General features: G+C 39.3%; 1 long non-coding RNA gene and 1 pseudogene across 1 annotated transcript; both read left to right on the top strand.

Annotated features, from left to right (window-relative positions):
- Window positions 1-1,455: 1,455 nt before the first annotated feature.
- LOC120607294 (uncharacterized) lies at window positions 1,456-9,626 on the top strand. Its single transcript, XR_005654121.1, has 3 exons — window positions 1,456-1,680; window positions 3,118-3,249; window positions 9,391-9,626. It is a non-coding gene; the product is annotated as an uncharacterized LOC120607294 (long non-coding RNA).
- On the top strand, window positions 9,226-9,343 carry LOC120607606 (uncharacterized; annotated as a pseudogene).
- Window positions 9,627-21,228: the final 11,602 nt, after the last annotated feature.

The raw sequence follows: 21,228 nt of genomic DNA, 5'->3' as shown, positions 1-21,228 counted from the left end.
TCCCAGGTCCAGATCAAAAGGTGCTTTTATGAATCTAGAAGTAAAGTTCAGCTGAATATGCTTCTAGTCACATGTACATCCCCACCCTCAACCCACCAGTCCTTATTCATTAGACCACCAGGGTCAAAAGAGAGAAGCAGGAAAATTTTGGTTTTGATGTACTCTCTTGTTCACTTCAATTCTAACTCCCCGTTACCCCACTGACTTCATGCCTCCCACTGGTCCCCAGAGTCCCTTACTAGAAGCACATGACCCCTCCCCATCCAAACATAGTCCTCTTGTCTCCCATCCTCCCCCAGTTCTGCTTTTTGTTATGTGACAATGAGTGGCATTGGGTTAATCAGAGGAATGCCCAGTGTGGTTTAGTGGAAAGAGCATTGCATTTGGGAGTTAAGAGGCCTGGTTCTAGATCTAACATATCAGTTAGGTAAATTAGTTGAAAGCGATAGAATTTGAATTAAGCAAAACAAACAAACAAAAAACAATCCAGTAATTAATGAGTTTCTACAGAGTTCAGGGATCAGACACAGTTACATCAGGGTCTCCAATGATGTCATTATGACAGACTTGCTCTGTCTCTTGTCACTGCTTTCATTGGCTCTCCACCGATGATGACAAGAAGGCTGCCATTAGTCCTATCCTCTCAGCAACCCCAATAGAGCTTATGAACTTCTCTATTCCAACATCCTGAAGTCAAGTCTTGTTAGCTTTGATAGGCCTCCTGGGAACACAGGTCCTGATGCTCTGATTAGCCAGGCCTAGTTCACATGCTCATCTTGGATTGGAGAGTGAAGTCAGCACCACACAAAACTCTAGGACTCAGAGTAAGAAGAGTTGGTTCCCCGAAGGGACTGAGGCAAGCAAAAGCAACAAACGTTCTCTTTAACCATCAAATGAGCATGAGAGCTTAGCAAATCTTTCCACCTCTGAGCCTGGTTTCTCATGGGCAAAAAGAGGGATGGACCCTATAACTCCTAAGAGCCCTTCTACTGTAACACTCTGTAATTCTACCTAACTTCTCATGAGAATGCTATGTAGTGTTTTCACCACTCAGAGAATAATACCTTAATCCAATTAAAAAGGAGAATGGTAAAGACAAACACCCTATATAATAACCCGTTTGGGAGGGGCAAGTCTCACCACAGATGCAGGCCTTCCCCATCCACTCTGCAGGATTCCTGCCCAGTGACCCTATAAAGAAACAGCCAAAGAGGCTGACGCCAATGAAGAGGGAAAGATGAAATCTGAACCGGCTACTCATTCACGAATTCAGCTAATAATTATCATACACTTCTTCTAAAGCAGTCTGCCCTTATCTGTGGTTTTGCTTTCTGCAGTTTCAGTTACTTACAGTCAACCGTGCTCTAAAAATATTAAATGGAAAATTCCAGAAATAAATAATTCATAAGTTTTAAATTGCATGCTGTAGCGTGATGAAATCTCATGCATTCTTGCTCTGTCCTGCCCAGGACATGAATCATCCCTTTGTCCAGTGTGTTCACACTGTATACACTCCCCACCCATTAGCCAGCCGATCTGTTATCAGATCATGATACTGTAGTGCTCGTGTTCACGGAACCCTTGTTTTACTTAATAATGGCCCCAAAGTAGAAGAAAAGTGATGCTGGTAATTCGGATATGCCCCAGAGAAGCTGTAAAGTGTTTCCTTAAAGTAAAAAGGTATGAACGTGCATGGAAAAACATAGTACATATAGGATTCAATACTATCTGCAGTTTCAGGTGTCCACTGGGGGTCTTGGAACATAACCCCCCTCCTGTAGATTATGGGGGTGGGGGTGGGGGATGGATGCTACTGTATCTCAAGCACTGGACTAGGCTCTGGAAATGAACAATGAACAACACACAGCCCCTGTTCCTGAAGTGGGCACAGACAAGTAAACTGTTGATTAACAATTCATAATGTCAAAGGCTGTGGCGAGATAATAAGGAAACTCAGATGAAAGACAGCTAACCCAGTGGGAGATAGGGCTTAGGGCATGAGGAGTAGGAAGGATAGTTTGGGAGGTTGTTCCTAAGAAAGAGATAATGAACAGGGCCTGGAAAGAGTAAGAGAAGAATTTAGCCTGATGAGAAAAGCACAGAGAGCATTTACAATGCACCCGGTTAGGGCATGTTCAGGACATCGCAGTTTGTTACAAGTGGCTGCTGTTTGGAATTTAAACCGGCAATGGCAAGACACGAGGCCAGGCCACGCCTGATTGTGAGGGACCTGGAGTACCAAATGAAGAAGACTAAATTTTATAATGTTTGCAGGTGATCTATAAGTCTCTGCTAAAAAAAAACTGACCGCACTTCACACCTGATTAAAAAACAACTAAAGATCTCTGCAGCCCCCAGATATTGTAAGGGGTAGACCTGGGACATTCTGCTGGCTGCTCCAGAAGCTTCATCTGTCTGCCTTCTGTAGAGGGAGAAAGTCCCATACTCTACAGAAAATTGCATTACACAAAGGGAGTCATGCATGGATCCCTGTGCACCCAGTCTTGCAGGTAGGAGATTATTCCTAATGGTGTAAATCCTCAGCGCACAGATGCATCTGAACACCAGGGCTGCCCAAAATAGAAGAGAAACAAGGAAAAGTACTATTTGAGCTGTGAAAAAAACATCTACCTGATCCACTTAAAACCCTGCCCTAGAGAACAGGTGCCTTCCCAAATCTGTCATGAATTAACAAAAAAATGAAAAAAATAGCTGGTTTACATAGAAGTTTGGTATTCTCAGTCTACTACAAGAACAGTCGATTTTTAATCGTGTTGTCAAACATGATTGAGAAAAAAAATTTTTAAAACTTTTGTTTGGCTTTGATGCGCATTCTATTTTGTTATACTAGCCCTAACTTTCAAGCTCTGTTTCACTGACAATTAAGTGGCGATGATAGTGACAATGACAATTTCTCCTGAGTCTGTTGCAATTTTTAAAGCTTGTTCCTTCCATTGTCTCATTTGAGCTTCTCAATACCCAATTCTGTGAGGTGGTTAGCAAATATTCACCTTACAGACGAGGGACTGAAGCTCAGAGACACTTTAAAGCTACTAAAGGAGCAGAGCTTACGTCTCAAACCCAATCTTCTAACTTGATCTGCTATTTTTTTTCTAGGAGGGGCAGAAGGAGCCAAAAACTAACAAAACAAAACTAAAAACTGGATTGCAGAAAATATTGACTGCCTGTGCTTTACGTAAGGATGAGAAATTAATAACAAAGAGGTCATTTTTCACGTGGACTCAAAATGTAAGTTTTCATTTTTTTCTATTTATACCAGAGCTTTGTTGTTTTAAAAAGTCCTTTTCTTCTCAAAGTGAGAAACTATCTCTGACAGCCACGCAACTAGCAGAGCCCTCAGGTATTGATTTCCTCTGTTCTTCAGCATTGCGTTTCTCACAGGGCTCCCCACACAGGCTCCTGGTAGAAGGGAAAGGTCCAGCTACTGAACTGGCCTCTAAACTACTTTAGCTGTTTCCCATCACCATCTCTCTTGCTTTCCCAAGGCTTCCCCCTTTCTCTTCAGCTGCATCTAAGGGGGACCACGAGACAGAGATTTTAGAAAGTGAAGAGGTAAGAGGAAAGGGGACCGGGAAAGTGAAAAATAAGAGGTCTGGGGAGGAAGAAAATAGATCCCTGGAAAGAAATCTAAGAAATTCCTGTGTAAAAGTTATATCCGCTTTGAAGAAAGGAGAGGGGGTGGAGCATAAAATAGAAATTACCAATGATACTACTATCACTTATTCATCGATTCGTTCATTCATTCCACAAACAATTACTGAGATCATGGACTATAATAGCCTCTGAGATGAGATAACACACAATTGGCAAAAACAATATAAATCCTTGATGGTATGGTAGTACTGTTCTGTTCCCCAGGAAGCTGACTCTGAGGCAGAGACTAGCATGTGTAAATTCTATTAGGGAGTATACTTAAGATTAACACCCAAGGAAGGAAGGGCAGTAAGCAGGAATAAGGAGAGGATGCAATCAAACATGAAACAGTTTCAAGGGAATTCTGGGCCAGCACTGCAAGAGGTTCTAAAGTGGGTTGAGCTTTCAGAGCTGTCCCCAGGTGAGTGAGAAGGCCAAGCCTTCATACCCACCATGTAGATCAATCATTGGAATGGGATGAGGCCTTGGGCGGGGCAGATTTCTTCAGCTGAGGCAAAGCCAAGGGGGCTGGCAGCTGAGGGCCACATTTATAGCAGCTGAGGCAAAAAGTAACCTTCAATATCGAAGAAAGATCTTAGCAGCTCATCAGAACCTACAGCATGTGCAGTCTGGGAGAGGTGACAGACAACCATAAAATAATCACAGAAAAAAAATATAACGGCACTGTAATTGGTGCTATAAAGGACAGGTACATGGTACCCTTTAAAAAAAAGGACAACCTAGATTGAGAGAAGAGGTTGGATTTCAGGCAAGAGAAGTAAGGCCCTGGGATGGGAGGGAGTGGGAAGGGAAAGACAGATTGGAGAGCTTCTCTGAATATAATATGGACAGGTTATGGTTGAGTATGTTGGCAATTTCTTTGTTTCTTACTAAAAAAAAGGTATATAAATATAAGCAAAATTTGCATAGCTGAAGTCTCCACTTGCGTCTCTATTGTGTTCACTGCAGACCTATGGCAATGATCGATCAGAAGCCCATTTCTCTGGGGAACTAGGGCACCTCTCTGGAGAGAACTCAGACCAGACTAAGAGAGGTGATAACCCCAGAAGTCTGTGGTTTAAGAAAGCAGGATTGAGAAAATCCATTTTGGTGTCAAGGCCTGGGTTTGAGTCACTTCCCAGCTCTGTGATTTTAAGCAAATTACTGAACCCCTGTCAAGCCTCAGTTTCTTGTGTATAAAATGGAGTAATAACACCAACTTTACAAGGCTGTGAAAACAATTTTGAAGTTCTAAAAGTTGAGTGATTCTCAACTTTTAGAAATGGAACACCAAGTACAGGCATTAGTATGATAAAGTTGTCTAAGGTGGTGCTACCCAAGGTGTGGTCCTCAGACTAGCTGCAGCACCTGGCAGCTTTGTTAGAAATGAAAAATCTCAGGCCGCATTCCAGACTACACATGCTGACTCAGAATTTCTGGAGTAGGGATCCCAGGAAGCTAGGTTCGAACAATTCCCAATGACCAAGCATCCAGGTTCGCCTGGGACCAAGGAGCATCTGAAGATGAGGGACTTTCAGTGCCAAAACTAGAAAGTCTAGGACGATCTAAGATGAGTTGGTTACCCTAACTCCACATAATTTTTATGTGTGTCAAATCTGAACCACTGCTTTAACATAATCATGTGTATTTTTAAATTAACATAATATAGTGAGCAACATGTTTGCAGATTCCAGCAGAGGTATCCACAAATCCCTAGGGGACAGCTATGAATGAGTGCTTTAAAGTAAACCAATATTTAATGAAGATCTTTTACAAGTCAAATGTTTGGGTAGATGCTCTCTATTTTACTTCTTTGATCTTATGGCATTTTCTGGGAGGTAGGTATCTTCATCCTCATCTAAAAATCTGAGATTTAAAGAAGTTAGTATTTTACCTATAGGATCACCAATTAAGCCAAAGAGGATGTCTTTTCAGAGCCTGTGCCGGTTCCATTAAACCCACGTTTCCCCAAGAGTGAGATGCATCTCACAGGAGAACGAGAGATGATTTAATGTGGCATAGGCAATGATTTTAGCATTAAATAAGACATCACATTGTAAGAAATAATACTACAAATTGATAATGCATATATAGCCCTTACTATATGCTAGGCACTGCGGCCCCACTGCAATGCCTGGCATGTCCCCAGACACACTTGGAGGAGGTGACCAGCTCTAGGGCAGGAGACCTAAGTGGAAATATCTGAGGCTGGAATAATTATTATAGCAAATATTCTCATATTAATTTATTCAATACTCATAACAGCTCTGCAAAAGGACCCTCTGAGGCTCAGAGAGGTTAAGGAACTTGCCCAAGTTCACGCAGTATGAGAGGCTGAGCTTTAAAGCCAAGTAGGCTATCTTCAGAGCCAGTACTTTTAATTGCCATATGGTATACAAATGGTAAAGTAGACTGGAAGCCTTGACAGTTGGGTTTAGGCCTCACCGTGCCACTAACTAGCTCTATGTCCTTGAGCAAGTCACATACTCTTTTTAGGTCTTACTTTCTTTATCTGTGATTAAGGGCTTCATGGAAGTCTATTAAGATGATTGTTCCAAGGTCAAAAGGATAACAAAGAAAAGAGTATGCTTCTGTCTATGAGATATAATGGTCCCATATGTGAAGCCTGGGTATCCAGAGATGCTGAGATAATAGTTGTCATCATCATTATCATTTCACGACTGGTGCTTTATATACACTGTCTCTAATCCTCACAAACAACCCTGAAATGTAAACATGTGGTGAACATCTATAGTTTAGTCTGCTTCACATCTCTCCATTTCTGGAAAAAACAAGCTCCCTTCTTTTGAGGAATATCCCTCTACCAACTCCAACATGTGCTTCTAATGAAGGCTGTCAATCACAGTAAACCACTTGCCCTTTCCAAAGCTGATTGGTCCAAGTTTCAGCATGTGATCCAAGTTCGGCCAATAAGAACCTTCCGAAGATTTTTCAAACAAAATCATAAAGAAAAGAGGCAATCTCCTTCTGGTGGAGAAGCTATGAAATATGAGGTCATGTTTTCGACCACTGGAAGAAGCCATCCTTAGGAACTAATATCTTTGCATATAGAAGTAAGCAGAGAATAGAAAAAGAAAGAAGTGCCCTAACAATGTTGCAGACTCTAGTTCCAGTTGTCACTGGAATCCAGCTATACCCTACCCTTCCTGGGCTTATAGGTAATAAACTATATAAGCCCCTCTGGTTGAGTCCCACTTATGCCATTTAAGTTATTTACACTCATTAAATTAATCTGAGTTAGATGTCTGGCATGTGCAACCAAGAGTCCTTGTCGATAGAATATTAATATTATTCTCTTTCTACTTTCTCAGTTTTGAACTGAGGTTACCTGGCTAGTGAATGCCACCTGGGATTAGAGCCCAATCTGCTTGAATACAAAAGCCAGGGCTTTCTCCATCACCATCCTGCCTCTCCCAACCTGATAAGATAGGCCTAGAAGGTAGGGACTCCTTTCCTGGTCTCATGCTTTATTGCAAAAGTATAACATGAGTTGGCTAAACATTCACTGGGCTCCTCAAAGAGGTAACTCCTAGATTCCCCTGATACTATCCAGAATCTCCAAAGAGGTACTTAGGGAAGACACTGAACATGGAGTCTTCACTGGCTGCACAATTATGTAGTGGACATGGATGGGGTGAGCTCTCAAGAAGCCTCTGCTGTAAGGGTTAATGGTCAGATTTTGCTGGTGGCAGAGCAGACCTAAAAAATCAAAATGACTTTGGACTTTGGGGATTTGCCCATAGCTAAGCACCTACAAGAGAATGAGGCCTACTCAACTGTTCAGGGGAAAACTAGCCCATGCCACCAAAAGCATCCCATTTTTTGTTAGAGATACACTTCACATCCAGGCCTCCTGACTTTCAATCCAATGCTCTTTCCACTAACTCAAACTGCCTTTGTATTACTACCCTTCCAGATATTGCAAAATGTTTCTTAAACTGTAACAGTAGTTATCAGGTTTCAGAAATATTGCTTAATCAAGACCTAGCTAAGAAAAAAGAAAAAGAAAGACTTAATCCATTGACATTTGAAGGCATTCTTGATTAAAAAAAAAAAAAATCCTGTAGCATTATTACCAATAACATTTATTCAGAATAACATTTATTTAGAATTGAACAATGCGAATAAACCACTTCTGAGTTCATTTAACTATCTAAAAATCTGTATGAACCCTCTACAACATGTAGACACTGTGCTAGGTGCTGGGGGCAGAGTGATGAGACAGCCAGACATACTCCCTGCTCTCATAGAGCCTGCAGCCAAGCAAGGGAGACCACTGTGAAATAAACAGACAGATGGAAAATTGTAAATGAGAAAAAGGATTAAAACAGGAGAGAAAAAAGAGAGAACTAATTTTTGAAGGGAAGGGTTGGGGAGATGGGGATCAGGGGATTTCCAATCTAGGTCAGATGGTGTTAATGCATCTCTAAACAGACAAACTCAAAGATTTCCAATTTTGCAAAAATAAGTGCATTTGGGGCATGGTAATTAAGGGGGAGCAATCATGTGTTTAGCCAATTGGTCTCAGAGAAGGAACCATCAATTTTAAGTCTCCCAAGAGTTTGGAGCTCCTGCAGTGATGGCTCATCCAGCATGAACAACAGATTCTTGGACATCCTAAACAGTGCCCTGTAGAGCCCAAAACAAAGGAAAAATGTGCACTTCTATATACACTCATCAAAATATCCTTCAAAATCTTTTGAACTAAGGAAGAAAAATTAATAGAAGCTCTATAATCAAAAGACATGACAATCTATAAAGCCCCATATTATATGCCCAACCTGTCCCCACATATTGTCAATGCTCATAAACCTGCCTGGTGGGTTATTTGAAGACCTAGGGGCCAGGAAGTTGGGACTGAATGGAAATGGCTATTCCCATCACGCAAAGATACAATATGGTAACAGTAACAACAATAGCCTGTCTTTATTTAAAAATTTGATATTTGCTCATCGCAAGTTTATTTTGCTTTTTAAAATTTTTTCATTAAAATATCTTGATTATTATTATTTCGATTACTAAGGTTTTTGGCACCCCTGTGAATTTTGCTGCCAGAAGTGAGCTCTTCCCTTACCTTAACCTAATCCTCACCCTAGTATTGAACCAGGCAAAGACTTCAACTTTTAATATTTCCAAAAGCAAAAATCTACGACAGGTATGACTGCATGCCTTTTCCTACCATGTATCCTTTTGATCCAGCATAAGCTTGAATAATGTCAGATATGAACTTTTAGGAACTAGGTTTCCCTTTAGCAATTTTGTTTTCAGCACATGCCAACACTTGGAAATTGTCATCTGGGTGGAAGAAAGGGGTCACTCTCCTGCCAAATTTTGTTGCGTGTAAGATGCTGGTGGTTGGATGCATTATAGAAAAGCAACATCTGGTTTCAATGCTACTTTTTTCCCCTTAAAATAAAATCATTTCTAGAAAATTTGCTACTTTTTACTTAATAATTTGGAAATAGTCCATGGTCTTATTATTGGGCTCAAAAAAAGATGTTAGAACATATATTTTTATTCAAGTGTTTTCTTATTAAAAAGGTTTTGGCTGTGTATGGCCATGCCACCCTGAACATGCCCGCTCTCGTCTGATCTCAGAAGCTAAGCAGGATAGGGCCTGGTTAGTACTTGGATGGGAGACCACCTAGGAAGACCAGAGCTGTAGGTGTTTAAAAAAAAGAAAAAAGAAAAAAGATTTTGGCACTCTCTTTCCAGTCGGCACCAAGCTGTGGGCATCTCTCAGGACAACTGGCCCAAGTGCACACCACAAGACAGAGGGCAAGAGAAAGCCCTTCCACAAGAAGTGAAAACATGAGCTGGGACGTCCTGCTGCCAACATTAAGATTACTCTGCGCTGAATACACACAGCCCGTGTTGGGGGAGGCAACAAGAAGTACCGTGCCTTGAGGCTGGACACGAGGAACTTCTCCTGGGGCTCCGAGTGTTGAACATGCAAAACAAGGATTATTCATCTTGTCTACAATCCATCCAACAAGGAACTGGTTCACTCCAAGATCCCAGTAAAGAACTGCCTCATGCCCATTGACAGCACACCATACAGACAGTAGTACAAGTCACACTATGTACTGTCCCCAGGCCGCAAGGAGGAGGCCAAGCTGAGTCCTCAGGAGGGAGAGATTTTAAATAAAAACCCATCAAAGAAAATACATAAGAAATATGATGAAAGGAAAAAGAATGCCAAAATCAGCAGTTTTCTAGAGGGGCAGTTCCAGCAGGGCAAGCTTCTTGGCTTCTTGTATGCATCACTTCAAGACCAGGCCAATGTGGCTGAGCACATGGCAATGGGCTAGAGGGCAAGGAGCTGGAGTTCTAGGCAAGGAAAATCAAGGCCTGGGAAGGCAAATAAATCCTTCCCCCACCCATTTTAGCTCATGTAATAAAGGTGTTTATTGTTCTTAAAAAAAAAATTGTTTTTGGAGGCACACTTTCTAGCCTAACCAGAAGCCAGGTATAATCTGAATTAAACTAAAGAATGACATTTCTCTGGTCTAGGTTCCCAGTTCTGATTAGGCAACACCCAAACATACTACCTATTGCTCAATAAATGTCACAGAATTCCTTGAACAAAATTAAATGTGTGCTTGCTTTCAAACTAAAGCACAGTGCCTTCCTGCATGATTATGTTAAATGTTGTGATGAAATCAAGCTAACACTGCTGAGGTGTGGCAGTCCCAAAGAGGCTGAGAACTCCCAGCCCAGATCCTAGTATTAGAACTTCTCAGCAAACTAGATGCAAATGCAAAAGAAACAAAAATAAAGCCACACCCAGCTCACGAAGTACTGGCTGTGTGTGACCTTCAGTGAGTAACATAATCTCACTTTTCCTCAAATGTTAAATGGGCCAACTTGAGCTTGACTCCTAGTGTTGTTGTGAGGTTAAAAAGAAACTATCCATTGTGGCACAGAGTTCTTATAGCCCCCCATATTTATCTCCTCTTACTCTGGCTGTGCAGAATAAAGACTACATTTCCGAGCTTCCCTTGCAACCAGATGCGCTCATGTGGTTCAATTCTAGCCAAGGAAATACAAGCAACAACTAGTGATGAAGAGCCAAGAGCCATCCTAGAATGTAAAGGCAATACCCTAGGAATGGCAGAACAGCAAGATAGGAGAAGCATGAATCTTTGACCCCAAAGAGCCATCATATCAGCTATGGCTCTTTGTCCAGACTGTTATATGAGTGATAAATAAAATTCTATCTTGTTTATTAAGCCACTGTTTCTTTGAGTCTCTGTTATGGCAGGTATACCTGTATCCTAACTAATATCCCATGGAAAGTGTTTTCAACTAACACATTATAAAGCATACAACAAATGTTAGCTATGATGATGATGGTGATAGTTATGAATTTTGCCTCTACTATCCCTCAGAACAGCATCAAACAATTAGAATAAAATTAGGGCTACACAATTTGAAATACATTTCCCTTTCCACCTTTTACCCCTTTCTCTGACTCTAGTGATATTCATGCAATAGATATTCATGCAAAGGACATCTACCCATGATCAATCATGTAATTCCTTTTTATTAATTACAAATGTGCCTGGGAGGGGGTCATTTCTAAGGGACTATTTAAAAAATCAAATTGTCTCACCATATGCTTTATACTAAAAACCTCTAAGAATCAACAACATTTTCCAGATTTGCTACAGATGATTTTTAAAAATAAAACACCACAGATATGGCTAAAGCTCCTGGCCTCACCCAGCAAAATTCTGAACTTACCCAGCAAATATGTGAATAGGTGAGTAATTACTTTACAAATCTAAATCTTTCTAAAATATTCACCACAGTTTTTTCTTAAAACACTCAATTCAGGTATATTTGATAGGTATAACTCTACCTATAAAATGTCTACTAAAACTACTCCTTTATTATAGTTACTATAATAAAGTATTAACTATAATACTTTATTAAATATTAACTATAATATAGTTAAAAAGTTTTAAAAAGTTAATTAAATATTAACTATAATATAGTTAATATAATGAATTTTGATAGGTGATCAATAAAATTCTTTCAAACATAAAAACATTAAATTAGGATAGAATGAATCATTTTCTCTTGATCTGAGGAATAAAAATGCAGATTATTGGGGTATCAATTTTTATTTGTTTATTTATTTTTATTTTTATTTGTTTAATTCCTTAATGTCACCACATATTTGACTCCTTTTACCCCATCTACTTCCCTCCTCCCCACTCTCCTCCTACCCTCTGGTAACCACTAGTCCATTGTCCATGTCCATGAGTCTCCGTTTGTCCTGTTCATTTGTTGCTTTTATGTTTATATCCCACAGGTATCAGTTTTTTAAAACAGGCATTTCTCCATACTTCATTTATATATGGGCTGTCCATGCAAAGATAGCATCTACTTCTCACATTATCCTTCACATTAGAGGACTAACAGTGACAAAAATTCAACTTCTTAAAAAAGTTATATGTTCATAATAATAGAAAGAAAAGACTAGTTGGAAACTGACCCTTCTTGCACAGTCATAGCCCCCTAAGGTCCTGTTTGAGTCAGGTCACCTCACCTCCCAGGCAGGAGCTGACAACTGGGGTGGCTGACCTGAGCTGGGCTGACTTAATTACATTCTCTGACCCAAAATTTGGATGTAAGGTGCAGAGTCAGGGTCTTTTGGTCATTTAAGCTGAAGACAGATGACATTGTGAGTTATGAGGCAGCTGTGCACAGAGAAGCAGAGCTGGTCCACAGAGAACAAGAAGAAAAAAGAGGAGGATGGAAAAGTAGGGATGAGGAGCCAGAGGTCCCAGACAGGAGGTGCCTAAGAGGACAGCTGCCCTGAAAAAAGGCATTATGGTCTCTCCTAAAGCCCACAACACTGGTCATCCTTGGATGCCATGTGATAATCTTGTAACCTTAGAGTAAAACCCTGTCCTATGTACATCATCTCATGTATGTAGATATACAGTTGATCCTTGACCAACGTGAGTGTTAGGGGCACAGACATCCTACACAGTTCAAATTCATGTATAACTTTTGGCTCCCCCAAAACGTAACTACTAATATCCTACTGTCGATTGGGAGCTTTACCAATAATATAAATAGTCAATTAACACATATTTTGTATGTTATATGTATTATATACTATATTATTATAGTAAAGTAAGCTAGAGAAAATATTATTAAGAAAATCATAAGAGGAAAATACATTTATATTACGTATTTATTGAAAAAAACCTAGGTATAAGTGGACCCACACAGTTCAAAATCATATTGTTCAAGGGTCAACATTATGCGTAAATATTACTATTATTCATTTATTTCTGCTTAAGCTAGTTTGAAGTAGGTTTTTTCACTTGCAAGCAAAAGAGCCTTGATTCTTAACTCCCAGTGCAGGCATTCTGTGAGGCCTCTGCCAGCCACCCACCTCTCCATATAATTAGTGGATGTTTTATACACTTTTATATACCATGAGGACTCACCAGGAAATAGCCAACACTACAGCGTTTTCCTTCTGAAAGCTGTCAGATTAGAAACAAGCAATATTGTGTTCATATGGGTGTTCCCTGGGCTTATATTTAGCAATCAAACCATCACTTATTCTTTCCCATATGCCATTTATATGAGATTAATAGATTTAAGTCAAAAATTTCCAGGTGCAGCTACTCTGATAATGCATGCCAATCATCTCCAAAAACACAAAATCCTGAACTTGACTTTTCTGCTAAAGCAATCAACAGGGAACTGGAAGCCACATTTCTGGTTCCACCCCAGAGCTTGCTCATTCTTTGATGGTTTTACCGGCCATTTTAAGACTGCATTCTACACAACTGCTGGGTGCCTTTTAAACTGCTGAACAATCATCCCAAATACCACCATGTTAAAAAAAAAATATCTTGGGATCTCTGTAAAAAGAGAACATGATGAGAACAAGGTAACTAGTAAATATAATGATTTAAAAAATAATCAAACAATAAGAAAAATTATATTTAATATCTCCCACATAAATGGATGTAATATCTTGAGTATTTAACTTGATTCAATTATCAACTGAAATTCTTTAAGGAACCTGGACCAGATCCCACATAATAAACATCCCACCACAGATCCATTATGGAATGTGGAAAGGCAGGAATAAAAAGTGGTTGAAAACATAAACTGTGACATCTGGCTGGACTGACTTGTATTCAGCTACTAGGCTCTGCTTCTGAAGGGCTGTGTGACTTGGAGCAGGTTGCCTAACCTTTCTGAATCTTGGTTTCTCCATCTGAAAAACAGGGATAGTAATAATGACTGCACCATGTGAGGATGAAACAAGACAATGCATATAGAGCACTTAGCACAGCGCTTGCATACAGCAAACCTGGGTGAATGTTGGTGGTGACTGTTATTGTCATTGTTGAGGTGGTTGTTACCATGGAATAGCCTGTTAAGCTGAAGGCTGTTGAGACTCAAAGGTCTGGATTTCAAGCTATTTTTGCAAGCAATAAACTACTAAAAATAGGAGGCAGTGTTTACTCTCATAGCTTTGTGGAACAGCAATGACTTGGTCTCTGACCAAGTAGATTTGGTGGTAGCGTAAATGGCCTTGTAACTGCCTCTGAGTTCAGACCACATCCTGACTGGACCTCACTCTGGGGAGGTTTGGACAACCCAGAAAAAAGCAGGACCAGCAAATTTCTATAGGCCAGGCCTTTCGCAAAGCTTTCCAAGAGGAGCAGGCCTGTGACTTTTCTGTTCTACCTAGGATATTGCGAAGATGGCAGAAGACCCAGATGACAACCTGGTTGTCAGGTGGATGGGTTCACCAACCTCCGGTGTTCTTTATCTCACTACCAACACCCCATATAATGCCAGGGCCAGTGTCTTAGTGGCACTATATGGGGTGTTGGTAGTGAGATAAAGTGGGGCTCTGAGATAGAAAAGAACCCCCTCCTTTCTTAGGAGATGAGCAATGGAATTTTGCTACAACCCACCCTGTGGATTAGCCTGACCATAATCCTAGGAGGTGACAACTATCCAAACTTGAACCTCTCCTGGTTTTTAGGACCCATCAAAGGTTAGGGACTCATCTTCAGAAATAATACATTCCAAAGTTTCATAGAGACCTGTCATATACTTTTGAAGCTTAACAGGAAACTGGATCCATTTCTTGGATTTGATTTTTTTTCAATGGCAGAAAATATGTTCTCATACCAATATGTTATAGCTCACATGACTTTATATACACACATATTCTGTGTATGTGTGTGTATGTGTATGTTCTACAAATACTAAAGACTAACATAATTTTCTTTTTCTCATTTTTTCTTGACCCACATCTTGAAATCTATAATATGTGCAGCATGTGTCTGAGTCTATAGTGATATCGCAGTCACCAACAAGTGATGCTTAATGTCTAATCTCTTAAAGATTTTTAAAATTATATCTATTTTATTTTTGTTATCAAAATTTCAATGACAATTTCCTAGTATATTCAACAGAGGAGGGAATAGGAGGCAAAAATAAAGAAAGATTGTTGTATAGTGTATCAAGATATTATGTAACAAGAATGAGGCCCATGCTTAATTTTTATCCACACAGAGATACAAAAGCACTGAATAGAATCAAGGATCCTAGAGTTTGGAAGAGACTTGAGGAGATTAACTAAATGCTGGTTAATTGAAAAAAACTAATAAAATAATTATATGCAAACAATATGACTGTCTATATAACAACAACAACAACAACAACAACAACAAAACAAAGATTCTTCAAACTACTAAAATTAGAAAGACTCCTGGATAAACATATTCAAAAATTAGTAGTAATCCCATATCCCAACAGAAAACTAATAGAAAGTATAATTTAAAAGCAAAAAAAAAAAGAGAGAGATCACATTAATAATAGCAATAAAGATAACTAAGGATATAAAGAAGACACGACATCAAGACTGACAAGAGGGGTGGAGATATGAAACAAGCTGGTCCCATACCCACCTGTGGCACTTGAATATCTGGAGGGCTATCTCAGCTGTGGAGGCCCCCCTGGAGGAGACAGGAGCTCCAGCACCACACTGGGGCTCCCTGGGCCAGAATTCTAGTGTTGGGAAGAGAAGTCCTCACAAATGTGACTGTGAAAATCAGTAGAGATTCTGACCATCTGGGTGAGACAGAAGGCAGCTGAAAATGCAGAGGCCCCTGTAAAAGGCCCATGCACAGACTTACTCACTTGCAAGCACTCACCCTGGGCTCTGCCAAAGGGATAGCAGCTCAGGAGGTGCCAGAGACATACAGGAAAAGACTGAGTTGTATGACTTCAGCACAAGGGCTAGAGGGACAGCCACCATTGTTGAACCCTCCTCCTCTGTAGCCTATAGGCAGGCACCATCTTCCCTGTATTGAACCTTCCCCTCACACAGCCAAACCCAAATCTGCATTGGTCTGGGGAGATGTCCTCTGCTCCACCCTGTGACTCCCTTAGACCCTGTCCAACCCAACTCACAAATTGTCAGGCAACCAACCCCAGCCCAAGCACTCTCTGCAAGGGGCTCCTTCTGCAGCAATACACAGGCTCCTACACCTCAGGAAACACTTTCAGGGTTGGGCAACCAGCCCCGTCTGAGCTACAGGATTTCTTGAACAAATTTTGGGAGTCTGCAAGCCCAAAGTGGGCAGCAGCTGGCCTCGGTGTGATCTGGGACTTGCAAGTAGCCACAGGCTCAGCACTGGCAAAATATCTGAATCCACACTAACCTGAGAAACGCTATTTGCCCATCCTAGTGACTCCGTGGAATCTGCCTCATCTAACTTACATACCACCTGAGGTTCTTTCAGCTGCTAAGCCTTAAGAGCAGCCCACAGGACTTGGAGTGCCCTTGGCCTTTTGCAGAGCTACCCCAGCCCAGTACTGGTGGCAGTTGGCCTTGGTTCATCACACGGCCTTTCCCATGTGCCTCCAGATCCAGCACAGACAGCGACCAACCAAAGATAGCTTCGTAGCTCCTACCAGTTAGCCCCAGGCTGTCACAGGCAACAGCTAACCTTTGCCTGCAGGGAAGTCCTTTCCAAGGTGCTCCAGAGCCAACACACTCAGATGCTGGCATTAGACCTCAACAGAGCACCGCCTAATTAGCTGCATAAGCAGCACACCCAGACAATGGTCTCAACAGGCACACCAGCCAGTTGAAGCAAATCTCACTCTGTGGTCAGCCCCCACACAGCAGCTCAAATCCTGTGAGTGTGGCCAATCCTTAGAGCCAGTGAGCCTGAAAGTCAATCCCACCCACGGACATGCCAACAGCAATCGAGGCTCAACTACAACAGTAGTTGGCACACACAGTCCACACCAGGGACACATTTGGCACACCCAGCACAGATGATCAGGGAGACTGAGCCACTGGGCCACATAGGACACCTGCTACATAATACCACCGGACTAAGACTGGGAGATGTAGCAGCTCTACCCAATATATAGAAATGAATACAGAGAGGCAGCCAAAATGAGAAAATGAAGAAATATGTCACAAATAAAAGAATAAAAGAAAACTCCAGAAAAAGAACTAAATGAAATATAGGCAAGCAACCTACTAGACAGAGTTCAAAATATTAATTATAAGGATGTTCAAGGAAGTTAAAGGAAGAATAGATGATCTCAGTGAGAACTTCAACAAAGAGATCGTAAGTGTAAAAAAAGACATAAAAAACATAAAAAACAACAGTCAGAAATGAAGAATACAACTACTTAAATGAAGAACACACTAGAAGGAATCAACAGTAGACTAGATGAAGCAGAAGACTGAATCAGCGATTTGGAAGACAAAGTAGCAGGAAACACCCAGTCAGAACAACAAAAAGAAAAGAGAATCAAAAAAAAAAAAAATGAGGATAGTTTAAAAGACCTCTGAGACAATATCAAGCATAACAACATTTGTGTCATAGGGGTACCAGAGGGAAAAGAGAGAAAGCAAGATATTGAGGACCTATTTGATGAAATAATGATTGAAAACCTGGTGAGTGAAATAGATATTGTTACAACCCCAGAAAGTGCAGACGGTCCCATACAATATGAACCCAAACAGACCTACACCAAGACACGTCATAATTAAAATGGCAAAGGCTAAAAACAAAGAGAGAATCCTAAAAGCAGCAAGAGAAAGTTACCTTATTACCTACAAGGGTACTCCCATAAGAATGTCAGCTGATTTCTCAACAGAAAATTTGCAGGCCAGAAGGGATTGGAATGAAATATTCAAAGTGATGAAAAGCAACGACCTACAACCAAGACTACTCTACCCAGTAAGGCTATCAATTAAAATTGAAAATGAGATTCCTTCCCTGACAAGAAACAGCTAAAGGAATTCATCATCACCAAGCCAGTATTACAAGAAATGTTGAAGGGACTTCTTTAAAAAGGAGAAAAAGGAAAAATAACATAAGTATAAATAATAAAATGGCAATAACAATATACCAATCAATGATCACTTTAAATGTAAATAGATAAATGCTTCAATTAAAAGACTTAGTGTAGCCAAATGGATAAGAAAACAAGACCCATACATATGCTGTCCACAAAAAAAAAACAAAAAAACAAAAAAACGATTTCAGATCAAAAGACACACAGAGACTGAAAGTAAAGGGATGGAAAAGGATATTTCGTGCAAATAGAAATGAAAAAAATCCAGTGTGGCAATACTTATATCAGACAAAATAGACTTTAAAACAAAGGCTATAATAAGAGACAAAGGACATTACATAAGGATAAAGGGATCACTCTAATAAGAGAGTATAACCCTAGTAAACATTTATGTACTCAATATGGAAGAACCTAAATATATAAAGCAAATAACAACAGACACAAAGAAAGAGGCTGACAGTAATAGTATAGTAGGGGACTTTAACACCCCATTGACACCAATGGACAGATCTTCCAGACAAAAATCAAGAAGGAAACACTGGCCTTAACTGACTAGACCAGATGTATTTAATTCATATTTTTAGAGTGTTTCACCCCAAAGCAACAGAAATTACATTCTTCTCAGGTACACATGGAACATTTTCCAAGATAGACCAAATGTTAGGCCTCAAAACAAATCTCAGTAAATTTAAGAAGACTGAAATCATATCAAGAGAAAAAAAAAATCATATCAAGAGTCTTCTCCAACCACAACAGTATGAAACTAGAAATCGATCATAAGGAAAAAACAAAAAATACACAAAAATATGGAGGTTAAATAATATGCTACAAAACAACAAATGAGCTAACAATGAGATCAAGAATAAATCAAAGGATACCTTGAAACAAATGAAAATGAAAGTACAATGACCCAAATCTATGGGACACAGCAAAAGCCATTTTAAGAGGGAAATTCATAGCAATACAGGCCTACCTTAAGAAATAAGAAAAATCTCAAATAAACAATTCAACTTTACACCTAAAGAAATTAGGAAAAGAACAGCAAATAAAATACTAAGTGAATAGAAGGAAGGAAATAATAAAAGTCAGAGTGGAAAGATACAAAATAGAGTCTAAAAAAATACAAAAGATCAATTAAACTAAGAGCTTGCTCTTTAAAAGATAAACAAAAGTGATAAATCTTTAGCCAGTCTCATCAAGAAAAAAAGAGAGAGGACCAAAATAAATAAAATCAAAAATGAAGGGGGAGAAGTGACAACTGACTCCACAGAAATACAAAGAATCATAAGAAAATACTATTAGCACTTATATGCCAACAAATTGAATAATCTAGAAGAAATGGAACCAACCAATTACTATCAATGAAATGGAATCAGTAATCCAAAAAACTCCTAAAAAATAAAAGTCCTGGCCCAAATGGCTTCACAGGTGAATTTTACCAAATATTCAAAGAAGTAACACCTATTCTTCTCAAACTATTACAAAAAATTCAAAACAAAGGAAGCCTCCCTAGTTCTTTTCATGAGGCCACCATTATCCTGGTTCCAAAACCAGACAGACATTACAAAAAGAAAAAAAGAAGGAGGGAAGGAAGGAAGGAAGGAAGGAAAGGAAAGAAAAGAAAGAAAAGGAAGAAAAGAAAGAGGAAAAGAGAAAGAAAAGAAAGAAAGAAAGAAAGAAAGAAAGAAAGAAGTTGAAGGAAGGGAAGGCTAGCTGAATGAAGAAGAAGGGAAGAATAAATGGAAGAAGGAAGGAAGAAGAAGAAGAAGAAGGAAGGAAGAAAGAAAGAGAAAGAAAGAAAGAAAAGAAGAAAATTGAGAGGGATTGATATTTGATGGATTAAAGATGTAAAAATCCCCAAAACCCATCTGCATTAAAAAGATCATACACCATGATAAAGTGGGATTTATTCCTGGGATACAAGTTTGTTTCAATATCAGTAAATCAATTAATGTGATACATAACATTAACAAATTGAAAGATAAAAATCACATAATCATATCAACAGATGCAGGAAAAGTGACAAAATCCGGCATCCATTTATGATAACAACTCTCAGTAAAGTGGGATTAGACGGAATATACCTCAGCATAACAAAGTCATCTATGATAAACCCACAGCTAACATCATACTCAACGGGAAAAATCTAAAAATGTTTTCCTTAAGATCAAGAACAAACAAGGATGTCCACTTTCACCACTTTGATTCATCATAGTATTGGAAGTCCTAGCCACAGCACTCAGACAAGAAAAATAAAAAGTATTCAAATTGAAAAGAAATAAGTAAAATCGTCATTTTTAGATGACATGATACTATACATAGAGATGTCTAAAGATTCCACCCCCCCAAAAAAAAAAACTTAGAAACTGGAAATGAATTCAATAAAGCAGCAGGATACAAAATTATTCAGAAATTGGTTGCATTCTTATAAACCAATAACGAACTGTCAGAAAGAGAAATTAAGATAGTAATTCCATTTACGATTGCATCAAAAAAACAAAATGCCTAGGAATGAATTTAACCAAGGAGGCAAAACAGCTGTACTTGGAAAATTATAAGTCATTGAAAAAAGAAACTGAAGAAGATACAAATAAATGGAAGCCTATACTGTGCTCATAGATATGAAGAATTAACAACGTTAAAATGTCCATACTACCCAAATCAATCTATAGATTCGATGCAATCCTTATCAAAATACCAATAGCATTTTTCACAGAACTACAACAAATAATCCTAAAATTTATATGGGACCATAAAAGACCCTGAATAGCCATGGCAATCTTGAGAAACAAGAATAAAGTTGGAGGTATCGTGCTACCTGATATCAAATTATACTACAAGGCTATAGTAATCAAAACAGCAAGGTACTGACATAAATATAGACACATAGGTTCATGGAACAGAATAGAGAGCCCAGAAATAAATCTACACCTATATGGCCATTTAATCTATGACAAAAGAGGCAAGAATATACAATGGGGTAAAGACAAACTATCCAACAAATGGTGTTGGGAAAACTGGATAGATACATGCAAAAAAATGAAACTGGACCACTTTCTTACACCATATACAAGAATATACTCAAAATGGATTAAAGACTTAAATGTAAGACCCAAAACCATAAAACTCCTAGAAAAAAACATAGGTAGGAAACTCTCTAACATTGCTCTT

The sequence above is a fragment of the Pteropus medius genome, unplaced genomic scaffold, assembly GCF_902729225.1.
Source record: "Pteropus medius unplaced genomic scaffold, Ma_sr-lr_union100, whole genome shotgun sequence".
NCBI lineage: Eukaryota > Metazoa > Chordata > Mammalia > Chiroptera > Pteropodidae > Pteropus > Pteropus medius.
This window is presented reverse-complemented; position numbering and strand designations above follow the sequence as displayed.